The sequence below is a fragment of the Amblyomma maculatum genome, chromosome 1, assembly GCF_055883805.1.
Source record: "Amblyomma maculatum isolate TAMU_Amacu chromosome 1, ASM5588380v1, whole genome shotgun sequence".
Taxonomy (NCBI): Eukaryota; Metazoa; Arthropoda; class Arachnida; order Ixodida; family Ixodidae; genus Amblyomma; species Amblyomma maculatum.
Genome location: NC_139344.1, coordinates 299,169,013 through 299,189,234, shown reverse-complemented (window position 1 = coordinate 299,189,234; position 20,222 = coordinate 299,169,013). Strand labels below are relative to the sequence as shown.

General features: G+C 49.8%; 1 protein-coding gene across 1 annotated transcript in view; it reads left to right on the top strand.

Moving 5' to 3' along the window:
• Positions 1-20,222, top strand: part of SMC3 (structural maintenance of chromosomes 3) — a 295,374-nt gene that overhangs the window by 14,516 nt on the left and 260,636 nt on the right. The gene's annotated exons all lie outside the window — the stretch shown is intronic.

Here is a 20,222-nt window from a genome sequence, read left to right as displayed (position 1 = left end):
CCTTGTAGGCAAGGGGCTTCAGCTTCCTGTTGCTTCTCGTAGTCTGTGATGTGTTCGCTTGCAATGATACCCATAATCCATGGCGGACTAAGATAAACATATGGCAGCAGATAAAAATCACAAGCCGCCATGATTTCGTTAAAATACTCATGCTATTGGGCGTCTAAGGGGGGACATGGGTCTTAAAATTAATTTTGTTATTTACCAACCAAATTTGATGAAACTTCACAAAAATGTTTAATTTTTTCTGCTGATTGCAAATTTGCAAAAATTTTCCTTCTGGGACAACTAATTCGAGAGCTATTAGAATTGTACAGTTGAACCTGGATGTAACAAACCTCTATGTAACGAATTTCTGAATTTAACGAAGGTTTTAAATTCCCCCAATGCCACACCCATTGAAGCTAATGTATTTTCGACCTCTATGTCAACCTTGATGTAACAAACTTGCGAAGCTGATCAGTCATTATTTTTTGAGCTTTTACTGAAAATTTGGCCGAAGAAATGCATTAATTTAGTGACTATTAGAATTCTAAGAAGCCAGCAGCTACGTGAACGCCTGTAATTGCAGAAATCAAGCAAAATTGGCGATGATGATGCTAATATTACCTTCTAGTGCCGCTCCGTGGCTAACGCTGTCGCCTTTTCAGGCGTTGGCAGTGTAGTGCAACACCAGGTGGCATTAGTGGCTGCAGTTAATTTCTTTGTAGGTACTGTACGTACGTGTAGCACATGCAATTTTTGCGCACGTTGTGCATTCGCCATCATGTCTGTTCTGCGTCTTGTGTCTGCGGACTTGCGGTGTTGGTTCGCCCAACGTGTTTCGGAAGTGCTAGGCCAGCCTTTCTGCCTGTATTCATGGGGCTCCACTTGTATCTGCGGCGTCAATTCGTCATGAGTTCAACGGCCAGAAAACGAAGTTTTGTCATTTCAAGACAAACTTGCCATTTTAAATGCGGTCTCCGTGGGCGAGAAGAAGAAGGACGTCGCCGCTCGTTTCAACATCCCAGCGAGCACCCTGTCAACAATTTTGAGTGCGGAAGAGAAGATTAGAAGTGCAGTAAAGTCGGGAACAAAGGCTACGAAAAGATTGAAACTGTCAACATATGATGATGTGGACAAGGCAATGTTCATGTGGTTTTTGGACATGCAAGCCAGGAATGTGCCCATAGGCGGAGTGATATTACAACATAAGGCGAAGGATTTTGCGTGCATTTTGGGCCATGATGACTTTGCTAAGCATGCTGGCGTCATGAAGATTGCATCGAACAGCTCCGTGCGAAAGTATTTAGTTCCAAATACGAGCCAATAGTCAACCATCCCGCCTCCTTCGCAATCGGAAAAGCTAGACAGTGCTTGCAAGGCTCACGAGCTGGTGACGAACGAAAAGATTCTGTGGACTTTGAAGGTTGTCACATCGCATTTCTCCTATCGGTCATCATCGGAAGCAGGCCAGCTATTCCAGCATATGTTCCCGGACGGTGATGTGGCCAAAGCATTTTCTTGGAGAGAAAAAATGTGCCTATGTGACGTGCCATGATCTGAGGCCCTTCTTTTTATCTGCTTTGCAGCGGGAGATAAAAGATAGTGATTACTACGTGGTACTCTTCGACGAGTTCACGAACGACTGTCTCCAGTGGAAACAAATGGATGTTCACATCCAGGTTTGGAATTTGCCTAGCTAGGTGGCAACAAGATACTATACCTCATTGTTTATGGGGCACTCGACATCCGAGGACATCCAAGGAAAGCTGCTGAGTGCGCTCGAGCCTTTCCCTCTTGAGAAAATTCTTTAGATTTCTATGGATGGTCCCAAGTTAGTCCTCAAGTTACTCGAATTTCCAAGAACACCTGCATCAAGCATACCAAGCTCAATGTATGGACATTGGGACCTGTGGCCTCCACACCATGCACAACGCCTACAGGGCAGCTGTTACAGCAATGGGGGAGTTGACTTTCTGCTCTCCAGTCTGAGCGTGCTTCTCCTGCAAAGAGGGAAGACTTCTCAGCAGTTACCGGTCAGGAGACTTTTCCCCTGAACTCTGTTGCACACCGGTGGTTGGAGAATGTTCCTGTAATAGAGAGAGCCTTGCTATTGTGGTGTTTTATTAAGAAGTTTATTGCAGCTGCAAGGAGGAAGGAAGTGAGCCCCCCAAAATGCGGATCATTTCACAACTTGTGCGAGTTTGCCAGTGATGTCTTACTGCTAGCAAAGCTTCAATTTGCACTAGATGGGGCCATGAACCTCAAGCCATTCCTCACTGAGTACCAAACGGATCAGCCCATGGTGTTCTTTCTTGCAAGGGACTTGGAAACAGTAGTCAGGATGCTAGTGACGAAGTTTCTGAAGTGCTCATTCTTGTCTTCAGCAAAAGAAGTCACTGGTCTGCTGACGGTGGACATTGAAAGCACTGAGAACCACACTCCGCTTGAAAAGGTGGATGTAGGCCATGCCGCTGAACAGACTGTCAGGAAAATTAAAGCAAGCCAGAAGGATGTGTTCCAGTTCCGCATGGAATGCAAACACTTCTTGATCAGTATGACAAAGAAGGTGCTTGAGAGAAGCCCACTGAGATTCTCATTCGTTAAGAATTCGTCCTCTCTGGACCTACGACAAATGTGTACTAAACCAGATGAGTGCCTGGCAGGCTTCAGAAGAGTGTTGGATGCCCTCATTACAGCAGGCAGAATGTCTGAGCACTAAAGAGACACTGTACTTGGGGAGTACACTGAGTTCGTGCAGGAAGAGATGCATAACCTGCGAATGCTTGAGAAGAATGTAAACAGGTTGGACGAGTTCTTGACTGAGCTGATGAAGTTTAATTCATCATATGGGGAACTCTGGAAAGTTGTCAAGCTTTTGCTTGTGCTCAGCCACGGGCAGGCCACTGTGGAGCGAGGGTTTAGTGTGAACCGCCAGGTTGCTGTGGAAAACCTGAAGGACCTCGTATATTTCGCAACGTATTGTGTGCGATGCTGTGGACAAGGCAGGTGGCATTCTTAATGTCCCTATTACGAAAGACCTAAGGACTGCTGTATCAGCTGCTCAGCAGCAGTATGTTGCACACCTGGAGGCAGTAAAAAAGAAGCAATGTGATGATGCCAGGGAATCAGAGGCGCTACATCGACGGAGAGATCGACGTGATGAAGAAAAAAGAAAAAGAAACTCTATGCAACAATAGCTGACCTCCAGGCTTCAGCAGATACGTATGCTGAAAAGGCAGAGGCAGCGAATGATCTGAGGTACATTGTCAGATCCAATAGGAAGGTTGCACGAAGCAAGACTGAAGAACTGTGTAGCCTTAACGAAAAGTTTAGAAAAAGCGGCAGGAGCTCCTCTGAAGTTGCCATTAGCAGTTTTGCAGAATGGATTGCTCTTCGACATTGGTGCAATGCATTGCAGGGTGCTTTTCAAGATGGATCATTTATTATGTTGGCTTTGTGCAATACTGGCTTTATTATGCTGGCTTAGTACGATGTTGGCTTAGTGCAATACAAGCTGTTTCTTGAAATGTTTCTTTTTCGATTTTGTTCAGTAAAATTGGTACCTGATATAGAAAACTGCTGCATGTAGCATTGTGTTGAGTCCTTGAAAATACTCCTACTGGGCCTTGAAATTCTTTGAATATCCTTGAATTTGCCCGTTTTGAATCTGTACGAACCCTGGGGCAATTTTTCACTACTTTTTCTTTTATCGCTGCTTGTAAAGCGCTCTCCTCTCTTATTTCCAACGGCCACTGCACATCGCAAACACCACAACTATATTGAAAAATTGTCCGTTGCTAAAACATGACAAGAACAAAGGAAAATATATTACCACATGCATAGCATTATTCTCTGGTATCGGGCTATCGTTTCATCCCGAACACGGGTGGCCGTTGCACTGCTCAGTTGTGCTGCTCATGGAGAATCTTGCCCCATTCGAGAGCCTTCCTAGGCAGTGAAATAATTGCAGATAATTCGTAAGTTGAGTAACATATTTAGATAAATAAATATACAGTCGAACCCAGATATATCGAATTTTGGTTATATCGAACTCACGGAATATCCCCTTGAAAATCCCATGTAAAAGTATAGCAAAGCAGCGTCATATATCGAACTCAATTTCACCGGTCGTTCGATATATTAAACTCTGCACCACGCACTGGAAAGTGTGCCTTCCCCAAAGACGATCGCGTCACCTTTGGCCGTTTGCCGCGTGACGTTTTCAAGCCACGCGCGGAAGGAATGAGAGGGGACAGTTCAGCTAGGGCAGCGCCGTGCCCTATCCCCAAAGGCGCGTGCATCTGCGGTTATCGTTTCCCGCGCGCCAGCACGTGACGTTTGCAAGCCATGTGCGTGAATGAACTAGAGAGAACCGGTGGGAACGAGAAGGGGAAAACGCGATAGAGCGAAGCGTAAGGGCGTGCCCATTCTTTTGCTGAGCTATCTCTCTCCTTCCTCTTTCCCGGCCTTCGCTCGCAGTAGTACGTGCTACGCATGCGCCAAGCCAGCTCACCGTTTTCAGACGGAACGTCGGACGCTTTCTCCAGCGTGGGTTGTGAACCCTCTGCGCGCGTCAGCCGGCGGCTGACGTGGTTATGGCGCTTGCGGAAGTTAAGAAGCGACAGATCTTTTTTTTTCCTTTTTTCTTTTTTGCGAGAGTCGTTCGTTCTTATCGTTGTGCTGTACGCGCGGCGTAGCGTAAGATATAGCGTTACGAAGCGGCTTTTTTTTTTTTTTTTTTGCGGGAGTCGTTTCTTTTTACATGTATGAATCAACGAAAGCACGCGGTCCGCTGCAATCATGACCCCGGCTTTTAGCACTTTTCGCTTCAAACAGCATTTGCAGCTACTTTATCACGCTTTCCAATGATTTTGTGGCAGTAGACTACGCCCGCCCTAAGCGCGGCGTGATAAATTGAACCAGGCTTGTACAATCAAGCCATCGCGGGCAGTCTGCCAAGTTCGCTCCCCGCCGCAGCAGGAGCTATCAAAAGATAAACACGCCCTGCGCAGCATCTTGGCACGCTGCCAAGAAATGACCTGTGGATGAGACGACCGAAACGGAGTGCGACATGCAAGCGATAACGCTGGCGATTTCTGGTGACACAGAAACCTTGTTTTGAGCTGCCGCGGTGGCTCGTACGGCGCAGTTCCAACAAGTTGGAAATTTTTTGCTCTGTCGCTGCTGCTCGTCGCTGAGAGCGCTTAACGCTTGCATGTGAACGAGCTGTCCTTAACGCTTTTTTTTTTTTTTTCCGAATTCTCCAGTGCAAAAGTGGAGGGTGGGTTCATTATGCGAGTGAGTTGATTACGCGACAAATACAGTATCGTTTTTTCGCATCGTAAGTGCCGTCCCAGGCCGATTTCTGTATATCGAATTATCAATATATCGAACTATTTCGCGATCCCCTTCGAGTTCGATATATCCGGGTTCGACTGTATAACCATGTACAACTCAAAACGAAATGATAAATCTGTTGAAAATTAGCGACGACTATGGTACTTCCTAATGCGAAATTTGAGCGCAGCTCGTCAGCTGTTTCAGCTTTTCGATAAATTGAGGCAAATAATTTGAGCAAGACATGTATGTACAATTAACAGACAACTGGTTATGAGGGTCAACGACGGCACGAAACCCAGGAACGGGCAGCAAAAAGATTAAAGGGACACTGCAGCGGTTTTCAAATGTACCAATACTATAGGCTTTTGAAGTAGATTATTTGTTGATCTTGCCTGTGAAGTTATTTTTTCGATTATGCATAAAACACCTGCGCAATCGTCGACTGAAAGCGCGCAATTCAAATTTCCCGCGCGACTGCTACGGAGGAGGAAAGCGGAGGGAGAAACCTCGCTTCTCCATCCGTCGTGACGTCATCGTGAGGAGCAGGAGGCATTCACAGCCAACTGAGGGGGTTTTGGGTGTGCGCTGTTCCTCGTTTTGCGTGCGTTGCGGACATACAAAACACGTCAACTTAGTGTTGTGCACCCTCCACAACGCAGATCTGCATGTGTTCGGATGCACGAACAGCTGTAGACGCAACGATGTAATCTTCTATTGTATTAAAAGCTCGCGGCGCAATGCGGCGTTGCTTAGAAGAGAGATATATTCAAGCCGACCAAAGGAAACATTCTACTCGAAGAATTTTCGTAACTGTGACTACACGCAATTTGTTCCTAATGCGATTTCTATAGGGCTTTGACAAAAAGGCATGGCTGAACCATGATGCGGTTCCTTCTGTTTCCATGTACAAAACAGTCGGGACAGTCATCAGCTAATCCGTTCATGGACTGCAATTTCATAAAGGGATGGTCAGACAGCATCGGCGCATGGTTGTATTCGCGTGTCCCCTTTTTTTTTTGTTCTCGCAAAAGCTTCGCGCAACGGCTTTTGTGCTAAACATTGACAACTCATCAGTAGCACGCACTGATGATTTTTGCGAACTAGTAAATGATTAAGAAGAGCCCACTGCTGTGTCGAAGCTAGGTTGTGAAGACTGCGAGATCTTCTCCAGCATGGCACGTGCCTGATATGTTCATGGAACCCTTACGGGAGCATTATTAGAAGATAGGAGTACCGCTCAGCTGGGTATAGGCGCATTCAGGTAAGGAGCGCAAAGAGTGAGGCTTCCTTCTCATCAATCATCAAAGTTGTTCATACATGGCCTTGCGATTTTGAACCCGTTGCTGCCTCGTCATTTTACATAGTCCTGTCTTGTTTGGGGATGCGCATTAAGTTGGAAATGAAAACGACAAAGCTCTAGTAAGAAAACACATTTCGGAACATGCTTTTCTCATGAATGTATGGGTGTGGAGGAGCTGCAGCTTGGCTTTCAACATACGTCAGCCGTCAATTCACTGAACGTGTATTGTGACAGTACAATAAAAAGGAAAGGCTTTTAACGTCTGCTAAATGTCGTATGACTCAAGCAGCATTCTGCGCGCATTTGACTTGGTCTCCAGCTCAATGGCTCCGTCAGTGCCTCGTATGCATTGCAGAGCTCCGCAACCGCGCTTCGCTTATTGTTCATTTGTCTCGTGGCAGCTATGTAATGCTTCACCTTTTCTATAAAATTCTTCGTTTCCCCAAGGTACCACGACTGGCATTCAAAGCAGGATTTGGTAAACCAAGCTTTGGGTTCGTTTTTCAGAACAATGACCTTTCGGGCGGGGAGAGAGGCCTGAAACAGAGGTAGTCGGCTAGGGCATTGTTTGCTGCCCTTCCTTCCCAGGAATATGCAGGCCGAGGTTTCGCTGAGGGCCATGTAGATTCTGCTAATAATGACACACACTACTTTTCAAAATGCCTCACTGTAACCAAAGCAAGTTTTCATGCCAAATCTACGCTCCCCACAACGGAAGTGCTGCAGTTTGTGGACGTATTTGGTACGGATACATGCGGTAAAAATTCCGATGGTCATTCGTGTGGAAATGGCATGCCATTATGACATTCACGAAGTCGCAGAGAGCTGTGATCAACACAGCGCAGCGAAGGAGCCGCATCGGCAGCTTCCCCGGTCCTCAAAATGTCGTCACGCGACGTCTTGGCCAATCACGGGCGGCGGCGCGACCTGCGATGAGCCCCGTCGCGCGGGCTGCGTATTTGTGCTAAAAAGAGGCTATTTCTGCTTTCTTCTGCTTAATTTTAAACTGGTATTCGAGTTCGCAGCATGAAAAACTAGGGCTTTCTGCTGAAAGCCCAACTTCTGCAAAAAGTGCTGCAGTGTCCCTTTAATGCTGAAACGATGCCATTCGAGACATTTTTTGAAAAGCGAATTTATTTTTTTTACTGTGGTGAACTATGCGTATACACGCAAGCTACATCAAAATATAATGCTTTTCTCTGTGAGTGTGTAAATTCTTGGTTACTGCACATGTTGCCCTACAGTTCGGTGTGGGCGCTCACATTATTCATGATTTATCTTTGAAGTGTTTACCATGTGTGGTCATGTCTTCCACTTGAGATTTGAAGCGCACCTTTCATAATCGGTTCACAGAAATGGAAAGGCGCACAATCTTTCACACTTGTTTCTGGGGACACATGAATCATCTTTGCAGTGTGTACCATGTGTGGTCACGTCTTCCACTTGAGCTTCTGCTTTCACTTGAGCAAGTGGTAGCAACGTTTAGTGCTAGAAGAAGGTTGACGCTGTTGTGCTTCTGTGCTTTGTGTGCTGTGTCATCCTGGACTAGCCTTCATGCACTAACTTTGCCACGTATCATCTTGGTGGAGTTGACTAAAGATCGCCATGTGCACACATAAATCCATTAAGCAGCCGAAAGCTGGATTTGCGCAGTGGCCACCACCTACCTGGGATCACAACATCAACAACGGCCACTATGACCTCTGAGGCAGCTCCTACCACCGCAACAACATCGGCGCAGCCACTCGTCCTCACAAAAATCCGCCACCCTCCCACCTTCAATGGCGAAGACAAGACAGATGTTGACGACTGGCTGGATGAATACGAGCGATGCAGCAGGAACAATCACTGGGACGCGACCATCATGCTGGCCAATCTGATTCTATATTTGGCGGGAACCGCTCGCATGTGGTTCCATAATCATGAGCATGAGCTGGTGACCTGGGAAATTTGTAAGTAAGCTTCACGACTTGTTCGGGAAGCCCATTGGACGGGCTCTCGCAGCCAAAACCGAACTTTCGTCTCGCGCCCAATCCACCACGGAGTCCTACCTTGCCTACATTCAAGACGTGCTCGCGTTGTGTCGCAAGGCGAACAGCTCCATGCTAGAAAGTGAAAAGGTAGGGCACATCCTCAAGGGCATCGCAGATGACGCGTTGAACATCCTCTTCTGAGTGGATTGCTCTACCGTCGAGTTGGTGCTTCAAGTTTGCCGAAGATTCGAGCAGGCTAAACAACGACGCCTGGTACATCGCTTTGAGCGCCTTCCGGACACGGCAGCTACATCATCCTGCGATGATCTGGCTCCTGTGCAACAGCCTTCTCAGTCCACAACAATGACTCGGATCGTCAGGCGAAAACTCGAGGCCTTAGATCCTGCACCAATCCCATCTCCAGTGCCCGGCACCGTGGCCATGATACAGGCTGTTGTCCGCCAGGAACTTGCCAACGTCGGTCTTTCCTCTAACCCTGTACCGCCCTCGTCACCATCGCATCCTGTTCCTGTAGTGGCTGCTGCAACCACTAGCCAAGCTCCCCCACGTCGCTATGTTAGTTGCAATCCTGCAGAGTGGCGCACCTCAGATGACAGGCCAATTTGTTTTATTTGCTGCCGAGCCGACCACACTTCACGTTATTGCTGCAGTCGTACCTTCCCCACCCCTCGTTCTTATTACAACACTGACCGTCGGTACTACTAAGGACCTCGACGCTTCCCTGCTCAACCTGAACAGCTCCGCCCCGCATATGATGGACCTGGACACTTCCCTCCTCACCCAGATGAACCTCACACCGAAGCCGTCTCAAGTGTCCATCACTCCAGCCGATCTCCATCTCCACGGTCTCTGTCGATCTCTTTCACCGCTGCCTCGTCGCAACTCCTCCACATCATACGCTGGCGCCTACTCGGGAAACTAGCGAGTGCAGCGCTTGAGAGTGATGCTGCATTACCGACCCGGACTGTCAACTCTGAACTCACCCTCGCACCCAGACGTAACCTCATTGACATTTTTGTGGACGGAGTCTCAGTTTCTGCCCTTATTGACACTGGCGCCCACATTTCCGTCCTCAGTTCCTCGCTCCGTCAACGCCTCAACAAAGTCCTCACACCCGCTTCCTCATCTACCGTTCGTGTTTCTGATGGCAACACTGCTACTGTGATTGGTATGTGTACTGCGAGAATTACCATTGCCGACCGCCATATCCCTGTGTTATTTACAGTCCTCACCAGTTGCCCTCACGACGTTATATGAGGACTCGACTTTTTAACTGCACATTCCGCGCTCATTGACTGTTCTTCTGGACTGCTTCATCTGGACCTGCCACTCTGTCCTGACAAACAGGCCTCTGATACATCAACGCTCCGTCTCCGCTCCTCTACATTTACTCGTCTGCCACCAGAAGCTGCAGTGTATGTGCTCATGTCGCCTTTCCCCTCCGTTCCTGATGGCGACTACGTTGTTTGCCCCATAACCGACGTGACACTGCAGCGTAGAATCGCTCTCCCTCATACCATCGTGCACGTAAAAAATAACAACGCTTATATTCCAGTCTTGAACTTCGGCCTTTTTGTGCACGTTCTTCCTGAAGGCATTACTCTCGCCGAACTGACCCCACTGTCTGACGTCACAGTTGCCGCTCTTTTACCTGACCCTACTGCTAAAGTGTCGACACGACCTGCTCCGTCCCCACTTCCGGAGGCCCGCATATTAGGAATGGTTGCACCTAATTTGCGCCCTGACCGTGCTACAGTATTTATGAGTCTTCTGAATTCGCACAGTGATATTTTCGATTTTGGTGACCGCCCCTTAGGACAAACGTCCCTCGTTACACATCGTATCGACTCCGGAGACGCCCGCCCAATTCACAGAAGACCTTATCGAGTCGCCATTTCTGAACGACGCGTCATACAAGATGAAGTGGACAAGATGTTAGCAAAAAAATATCATAGAGCCTTTGAGCAGTCCCTGGGCGTCGCCTGTCGTGCTTGTTAAAAAGGACAATACCTGAAGATTCTGCGTTGATTACCGACACCTCAACAAAATTACAAAGAAAGACGTTTACCCGCTCCCCAGGATTGATGATGCCCTCGACTGCTTGCACGGTGCCAGCTATTTCTCTTCCATTGATCTTTGTTCCGGTTATTGGCAGATCGCAGTCGACGAACGGGACCGAGAGAAGACCGCCTTCATCACTCCCGATGGCCTGTATCAATTCAAGGTGAGGCCTTTCGGCTTGTGTAATGCGCCCGCAACATTCGAGCGCATGATGGACTCTCTCCTGCGCGGCTTGAAATGGACGACGTGCTAGTGCTATCTTGATGACGTCATTGTCTTTTCTTCTACATTCGAGAGCCATCTCCATCGCCTTGATGCCATTCTTGGCGTCTTCCGAAGAGCTGGCCTTCAACTGAACTCGAAGAAATGTAGCTTCGGCCGTCGTGAACTCAAGGTGCTTGGTCACGTGGTCGACGCCCGTGCCGTTCAACCCGATCCAGACAAAATACGTGCTGTAAGTGCATTTCCTACACCCCGTTGTGCCAGTGACGTGCGTAGTTTTCTTGGGCTTTGCTCCTATTTTCGGCGGTTTGTACCCAACTTTGCGGAGACGGCTCGTCCACTCACCAATCTTTTGAAGAACGACGCTCCATTTTGCTGGGACCAAGAACAATCCCAAGCCTTTTCTGCGCTCATTGCAGCCCTCACCAACCCGCCCCTCCTGGCACACTTCAATCCTTCGGCACCAACGGAGGTACGCACCGATGCCAGTGGTCACGGTATTGGTGCCATACTCGCCCAACAGCAGATGGGTCGCACTCGCGTCATTGCTTATGCCAGTCGCCTCCTTTCCGCGGCTGAACGAAATTACTCAATCACAGAACGCGTGTGCTTAGCCCTCGTGTGGGCCATTACAAAGTTTCGCCCTTACTTGTTTGGCCGCCCGTTCTCCGTCATCACCGACCACCATGCCTTATGCTGGCTTTCTACGCTGAAGGAACCTACTGGTCGCCTGGGGCGTTGGGCCCTCTGCCTTCAGGAATACACTTTTTCTGTCGTCCACAAGTCTGGCCGACTGCACGCTGACGCCGATTGCCTGTCCCGCAACCCGGTAGATCCGCCACCTGCGAGCGAGTGTGACGATGACACATATGTGTTGGCCATCTCTCACCTTTCAAACATCGCCATGAGCAGCGCTTAGATTCCAAGCTTTGCAGCATTATCAATCGCCTCAGCACTGATCTCCTTGATGCTACCCTTGCTACAACGGCACCTTATACCGACGGAATATGTGACCAGATGGCGCCGAGCTTCTGCTCGTAGTCCCCAACACCTGCGTACACCGTTCTTCAACAGCTGCACGAAGCACCCACAGCGGGTCATCTTGGCGTATCTCGTGCGTACGATAGTGTCCGCCGCCGCTTCTTTTGGCCAGGCCTCTATCGCTCTGTTCGTCGTTGCGTGGCTTCTTGTGACCGGTGTCAGCGACGGAAGAAGCCCTCGGTTATGCCTGCTGGATCCCTGTAGCCGTTCGACATCCCAGTAGACCCGTTTTCCCGAGTTGGCCTTAACCTCCTCGGGCCTTTCCCACTTTCTGCGTCGGGGAATAAACAGATTGCGGTGGCCACGGATTATACTACGCGCTACGCTGTCACCCGAGCGATACCCACCAGCTGTGCAACTGACGTGGCTGCGTTTCTTCTTCACGACGTCATCCTGCTCCATGGTGCTCCACGCCAGCTGCTCACTGAGCGTGGCCGTTGCTTTCTTGCTCGAGTAGTCGACGAAATTCTTCGGTACTGCTCTATTAAGCACTATTTTACCACCGCTTACCATCCACAAACGAACTGTCTCACCGAACGCCTCAACCGCACGCTCACGGACATGCTGTCAATGTATGTCTCGGATGATCACCGTGACTGGGATATTACTTTGCTGTTTGTAACGTTCGCGTACAATTCCTCTCGTCACGACACAATGGGCTACTCACCGTTTTATCTCCTATACGGCCACGACCCTCCCTTTCCTTTGGCAGCGTACTGCCTCCCTCCGCTAACGCCAGTTGCTACGTTCGTGACGCCATCTCCTGAGCTGACGCCACCCGTGTTATTGCTCGCCGCCGATTGGCCTCTTCCCAAAATTCTCAAAAACGGCGCCATGATTCTCGCCACCGGGATGTCCACTACTCTCCGGGCTCTCTCGTCTTGCTTTGGACTCCCGCTCGTAAAGTTGGGCTGTGTGAGAAGCTCTTGCCACGGTACGCAGGACCGTACCGTGTTTTACGGCCAGTCACTCCTGTGATATACGAGGTCGCCCCTGTGCATCCCGAAAAAATTCCGGTTCGACACCCTGCTGTTGACGTTCCAGGTTGGCTTGACGTAGTTTCATTCTCAGTGCTAAAGTCTGAAGAGCTGAATTCGTCTTCCGAGTTATCACTGCTGCTGTTGCATCCAAAAACGAGCTTTCCGATATGTCTACTTCCGCGGAACTGAGCCTCTTATCTAAATTATCTAAATTTCTGAATTAACAGGGTCAAATTAACAAGATTTTTACTTCCAATCTGTAGCGCACACGAGACGAGGGACTGAGAACGAGAGGACACACGCAGCGCTAACTACCAACAGCTTTATTTTGGAGAAACGGCACCTCTATATATACACAGTACATTGTCGTGATCTCACAAGTCATGCACGGAATCAGCAGGAACAAAGGTAATCTATTTCTTTTTTTGAAAGATTAACAGAGGGGTACTCGCATATGCACTTCCTAATCTGGCTATCTTTTCCGCTTCGATTATTTCTCGGGTGCGCCTATCTTTACTTTTCCCGACAACAAAACACTTGTCAAGGAGCGGCATACAATCTTTGCAGGTGTTACAATGTGCTACTAGTTGTCCATCCCTATCATCTTTATTTTTAACATTGCGATTATGCTCACGAAGGCGATCATTCAGGCAGCGACCAGTTTGGCCTACATACTGTTGTCCGCACAAGAGTGGAATCTGATAAATGACTCGTTCTTTACAATCTACAAAAGGCACTTGATGTTTCTTTTTACATGCAACTGGCAGGTTTTCTTTTCGACTGTTCAATTTGCATATCCTGTGTAACTTCTTTGGGGCTGAAAAAACAACTTAAACGACGATGTATTGTGTATATATAGAGGTGCCGTGTTTTCAAAATAAAGTTGTTGGTAGTTAGCGCTGTGTGTGTCCTCTCGTTCTCAGTCCCTCGTCTTGTATGCACTACAGATTGGAAGTATGAACCAAGCCCAAATTTCGACATCATTGAAGAAGATCTCTAACAAAAATTTTATTTGACTATTGTCTCCCCTTAGAGGGAAGCTGAAACCGTTTTCAAATTGCTTGAAATTCAGGGGTTGGAAAGAAGGGGTTTTGTTAATTGTGTGTTAATTTTTTGAAAATTTTGTTGATAAGAAAAACAAATTGCTTGTGAAAAACGTGCTGCTGTCACGCCCTTGTTGCTGCGTGGAGTGGCGGGGGCGGGGCGCCGAAACTGAGGAACAGGCGGATGTGACGTTGACCTTGGGAGGCCGGCCGGTTGGCTGCGCATTTTTCACGCTTGCTTCGCTCCATCCCGCCCGCGCTTTGGTGATCGACGGATCAGCGCAATCTGCTTCTGGTGCCGTTTCTTTTCTCCAGTTCTATTGTTCTGTGCTGAAGGTTCTGCGTGTTCAAAGATCCCATGAGGTCAACCAGCAGATACGCAGGTGTTGCGGATTGGTGCGCCGCGCGCTTTGGCGCTCTCCGACTAGTGAGCCTCTTTTGCTCAATTGCAAAAATAAACGTCGTTCGATGTTTGAAAATTGTTTTCCTGGTGTCACTAGAAAACAAACATTCTTGTAAGTGTGTGAAGCAACTGGTGGCTATCAGCACGGCTTTCCGTTGTGCGAACATCGGTAGTCAAGGCGACATGGTGCTTTGTAGTCTCCCATGAAGAGGTAAAAATATTGCCTTTGGAATGAGCTTTGTTTTGTACTGACGATTTTCATGCCGATGACGATAATCTAATCTTTGCAATGATTGCGGCCGCTTGAGATTCCAATTAAATCAGCACAACTGAAGTCCGGTGCTGTTCTTGTTTCTGCACCTAATTAGGTTAATATTGTTGTCGCACGGCTGGCTTCACCTTCTTTACCCTTAATCGAGGATACCGAACTTAAAACGCACTCTGCGCACTGTTGTTACACAGATCGCCGCTGTTCTTGTCTACGTCAACAACTACCAATTGGGTGCAGCAAATGAAATACATGATCGGTAGAACGAAGCTGCATTTGCAATTGTCATTTATAATGCAGTGTCTGGAGTGCCGTGCTGCTTGCGTGGCAACAGTGCGCTCAGGCATCGTTCTAAAGCAGCACTGCCTCCACATGCCGAGCCGGCCGTGCCTTCTGCAAGCTGTCTGTCGATCCCTTGCTCTAGCGTCAAGAAAGCGTGCTCAAATTTGTTGCTGTCTCAAATAATAAGCCAAGGGATAACGGAATGCCAAAAATGAACTGTAGTAGGGCGTTTATTGACGCTCAGATGGAGAGCTGTGAGAGCAGGACCTTGCAACGGCGAGCCCAGCGTACTTCTTCGTTGTCTTCGTCGCACAACGCACAGGTTCATGTCGATGGCTGAAGTGCTGACTATCACAGTACATTTTCCCCCCGGGTAAAAAAAGGAGCCATCCTGGCGACTTATGGCGCGGAAAGCACAGCGGGGTCATAGAATGGCTTCAATCGGTTCACGTGAACTGTTTCACGACCACGGCGACGCAAGTCCGCAGAGGGCGTGACGGGCTCAACCACGTAGTTGACTGCAGATGTTTGCTGGAGGACCCTATATGGCCCGTGGTAGCGAGCAAGAAACTTCTTTGAAAGGCCAGGGGTTGTGGAGGGCACCCAGAGCCACACCAGTGTGTTCGGGAGATATGACGAAGCTTCGCCGGTATCACGGAGGTATTTTTGTTGCCGCTGATTTTCTGTTGTGAGAGAGCGGGCGAGCTGACGGCATTCTTCTGCGTACGTGACGGCATCGGATAGCGGGGAAGATTCGGAAACGTCAGGGCGGTAGGGAAAAAGTGTGTCCATAGTACAGGGCGGCTCGCGCCCGTAAAGGAGAAAGAAAGGAGAGAATCCAGTAGTGGCCTGTGTCGCGGTGTTATATGCGTAAGTAACAAACGGTAGAACTTGGTCCCAATTGGAATGGTCGGTGTTCACGTACATAGCCAGCATGTCACCGAGAGTGCGGTTAAAACGTTCTGTCAGTCCATTCGTCTGAGGGTGGTACGAGGTAGCGGTGCGGTGTATGATGCGGCATTCTTTCAGGAGAGCCTCAAGAGCGTCTGATAAGAAAACGCGTCCGCGGTCGCTGAGAAGTTCGCGAGGGGCACCATGGCGAAGAACCAGGTTTTTCAGAATAAAGGCAGCCACGTCGCGTGCGGAAGCAGAGGGCAATGATGATGTCTCAGTGTAGCGGGTTAGATGATCCACTGCCACGATAATCCAGCGGTTGCCAGCTGAAGTTGTAGGAAGGGGACCGTATAGATCTATGCCGACACGATCAAACGGACGGGCAGGACATGGCAACGGCTGCAACGAAGCAGGGGACTTGAGAGGAGTTTTTCGGCGTTGGCAAGACTGGCAAGAGCGGACAAAATGGCGGACAAAGCGGTACATTCCACGCCAGAAGAAGCGTAGACGCAAGCGCGTGTAGGTTTTCAACACTCCGCCGTGGGCGCACTGGGGATCAGTATGGAAAGCAGCACAAATTTCGGCGCGGAGATGACGGGGGATGACTAAAAGCCACTTCCTTCCGTCGTGAAGATAATTGCGGCGATAGAGCAGCCCGTCACGAATTGAAAAATGGTGAGCTTGGCGAGCAAGTGCCCGAGACAAACGACCTGGAGAGTGACTTGAAAGAAAGTCCAGAAGTGTAGATATCCACGGGTCGCGCCGCTGTTCCGTGGCCATGTCGATAGTGGCAAGCGAAGACAAATCGTAGGCGCAAATCTCATCAGACAACGAAGAGGGAGGCAGCGGTGAGCGCGAAAGAGCGTCTGCGTCAGTATGCTTGAGGCCTGAGCGATATATGACACGAATGTCATACTCTTGGAGGCGAAGAGCCCAGCGAGCAAGGCGGCCGGACGGGTCCTTGAGGGACGCCAGCCAGCACAGAGCGTGATGATCAGTGACCACATAAAATGGTCGGCCATAGACATACGGACGGAATTTTCCGATGGCCCAAATAATGGCCAAGCATTCTCTTTCCGTAACAGAATAATTGGACTCTGCCTTGGTCAAGGTGCGGCTTGCGTACGCCACCACATAGTCTCGGATACCAGGTTTGCGTTGGGTGAGAACGGCGCCTATCCCAATACCGCTAGCGTCAGTGTGAATCTCAGTTGGCGCATTCGGGTCGAAGTGGCGGAGGATGGGAGGCGAAACTAAAAGACGGCGTAAAGTGTTGAAGGCGTCATCACAAGCAGGTGTCCATGCGCAGAGGTCAGAGCTGCCGGAGAGGAGCTGGATGAGAGGAGCAATAATAGAGGCGAAATTTAAGATGAAGCGGCGAAAGTAGGAGCACAGGCCGATGAAACTTCGTAGCTGCTTCAGTGATTTTGGGCGTGGGAATTCGGCAACTGCACGAAGTTTGGTGGGATCGGGAAGAATGCCATCCTTAGAAACGACATGACCTAGAATTGTTAGTCGGCGAGCAGCAAAGCGGCACTTCTTCAGATTCAGTTGGAGGCCGGCGGTAGCGAGACAAGTGAGAACGTCCTTCAGTCGGAGCAGGTGGGATTGAAAATCGGTAGAAAAGACTACGATATCATCGAGATAGCAAAGACAGGTTCGCCACTTGAATCCACGAAGCACAGTGTCCATGAGGCGTTCAAATGTGGCCGGGGCGTTGCAAAGCCCAAAGGGCATGACGTTGAATTCATATAATCCATCTGGTGTGATGAAGGCAGTTTTAGAGCGGTCAGCGTCAGCCATTGGCACCTGCCAGTATCCAGATCGTAAATCCAACGAGGAGAAGAACTCGGCGCCCTGCAAGCAGTCTAGTGCGTCATCGATACGTGGCAGAGGATAGACGTCCTTGCGCGTGATCTTGTTGAGCCGGCGGTAGTCGACACAAAACCGGAAGGAGCCATCTTTCTTAGGTACCAACACAACTGGAGACGCCCAGGGACTGTGGGATGGCCGAATGACACCTCGACGGAGCATGTCGTCCACATGATCAGCAATTACTTGGCGCTCCGAAGCCGACACGCGATAGGGGCGCTGACGCAAAGGTGCAGTTTTACCGGTGTCGATGGTGTGCTCTACGACAGACGTGCGGCCCAAGTCAGTTTGAGGAAAGTCGAATGAAGAAGCGAAGTTCTGCAAGAGGGCGACAAGTTGATCACGTTGCGCAAGTGGAAGATCAGCATCAATAGCATGTTGGAAAACGTCGGAGGGCGTCGAAGCGGTCGCAACATCGCAAGAGCACAGACTAACGTCGACGGAGGGGGTTGAGTCAGCAAGAGTGGTGATATGACTGGGATCAAGCTCTTCAAGACGTCCAATGCATTCGCCACGGAGCAGGACTGCTGGGCAAGAAAATGGGTTCGAGGCGTAAAGTGCACTCTTGCCGTTTTGAATTTCGAGAACTGCGAACGGAAAAAGGAGGCAGGGATGACGGGAGGTGGCTTCGGAAGGTGTAAACATCGCAGTCAAAGGAGTTACCCACTCACAAGACAGTGGTACGAGGGCAGCAGAGAACGGAGGAATGTCGGTGTCATGGGCGACGAGAAGTTTTGCAGTGCGGGGAGGGGTATCACAGAAGGGGACATCACAGAGGGGGGCGAAGGCAATTTGCGCACGAGCACAGTCAATAACGGCTTGATGAGTCGATAGAAAATCGTATCCGAGGATGATATCATGCGAGCAGTTCGGCAGAACAATAAACTCGATGAGGTACAAGACGTCGAATGAGCACACGGGCTGTGCAAGATGCGGAGGGGTGAATGTGCTGTGATGAGGCGGTGCGGAGCGAAAAGTCGGAAATCGGAGTGGTCACTTTGCGAATTCGACGGCAGAGCGCTTCACTGATGACGGAGACGGCTGCACCGGTATCGACGAGAGCGAGAACTGTGGCGCCTTCTACAGAAACTTTGATAACATTAGCGGGACGACATGGAGGACTTGAGGAATTCGAAACAAGCGCAGTTCTTGCCCCCGGAACTGCGACTGTTAGTTTCCCTCAATGGTGTTGGTAGAACGTCGCAGCATTGGAGAAAGCGATCGGCGCCGAGGAGAATGTGATCGACGAGCGGTATAGGTTTGGCGATCTTGTGGGACAAATTGAGAACCGGGCGGAATCACTTGCGAGCGTGAGTCGGTATCGTACGGGTAAAGTCGAATGTCAGGCTGTGAAGGTTGGAGGCGCTGGCGACAAAGGCGCGCAACATGGCCTGGCCGACTGCAGGCATAGCAAATCGGAAGGTTGTCCGTAGTACGCCAAGGTTTCATAGGATGTGGGCGGAACCTTGAGGGTGGGGCTTGAAACGAAGGCTCAGCATGACGCGGTGAACGGTAGGCAGGGGCCTGCACATAGGAGCCAGACGTGGGCGAAGGTGGTGGCCTAGCCTTTACTTGGGCATACGTGAGAGGTGCCGTCACAGGCGGCACCACGGGGTTGGACGGCAAGACATCAGCGACGTGTTCTTGCACGGCACGGCGTATAGCAGGGGCCAAAGATGGAGCCAGTTCAGGAACGAGGCGGCCCGAGTCTTGAAAATGGGGAAGGAGTGAGATCTGACGTGCGACCTCTTCACGAATAAAATCTTTGATCTTTTGATTCAGCTGGCTCCCTTCAGAAGTTGGCGAACCACCCAGGGCTAATGCGGATACGCCTTCGTCGCACACACTGGAGCGGCGCCTAGAAGCGCGCCGCTTGCGGAGCTCGTCGTAGCTCTGGCAAAGCTTCACGAGTTCAGTAACGCTGGTGGGATCTTTCGCTACCAGCATCTGGAAGGCGTCCTCAGAAATGCCCTCGAGGATATAGCGGATTTTGTTTGCTTCCGGCATGGCCGGGTCGACTCGTTTGCAGAGATCAACGACGTCTTCTATGTAGCTTGTAAAGGTCTCATCAGCGCGCTGAACACGATCGTGTAAACGTTGTTCGGCACGAAGCTTACGCACTGCCGGGCGGCCGAACACTTCCGCGAAATTCTTTTTAAATGTCGACCAAGATGACAGGTCAGCCTCATGGTTGCGAAACCAGAGGTTCGCCACGTCCGTCAGATAGAATATGACGTTACTGAGCTTGTATGAGTCATCCCATTTGTTGTAGCTGCTTACTCTTTCGTACGATGACAGCCAGTCGTCGACATCTTGATCGGCCGTGCCGCTGAACAAGCAAGGGTCACGCTGGCGCACGACGCCAGCACACATGATCGTGGGTGGAACGGCCGGCAGCGTCGAAGTGGACTCGTCTTGCATGGTGGTCGTAGAGGGTAGTGTACGGCTTCGCAGTTCCAGTTTGGGTGGGATCGTTTCCGGCACCTCCGCCAATTGTAGTAGGGCGTTTATTGACGCTCAGATGGAGAGCTGTGAGA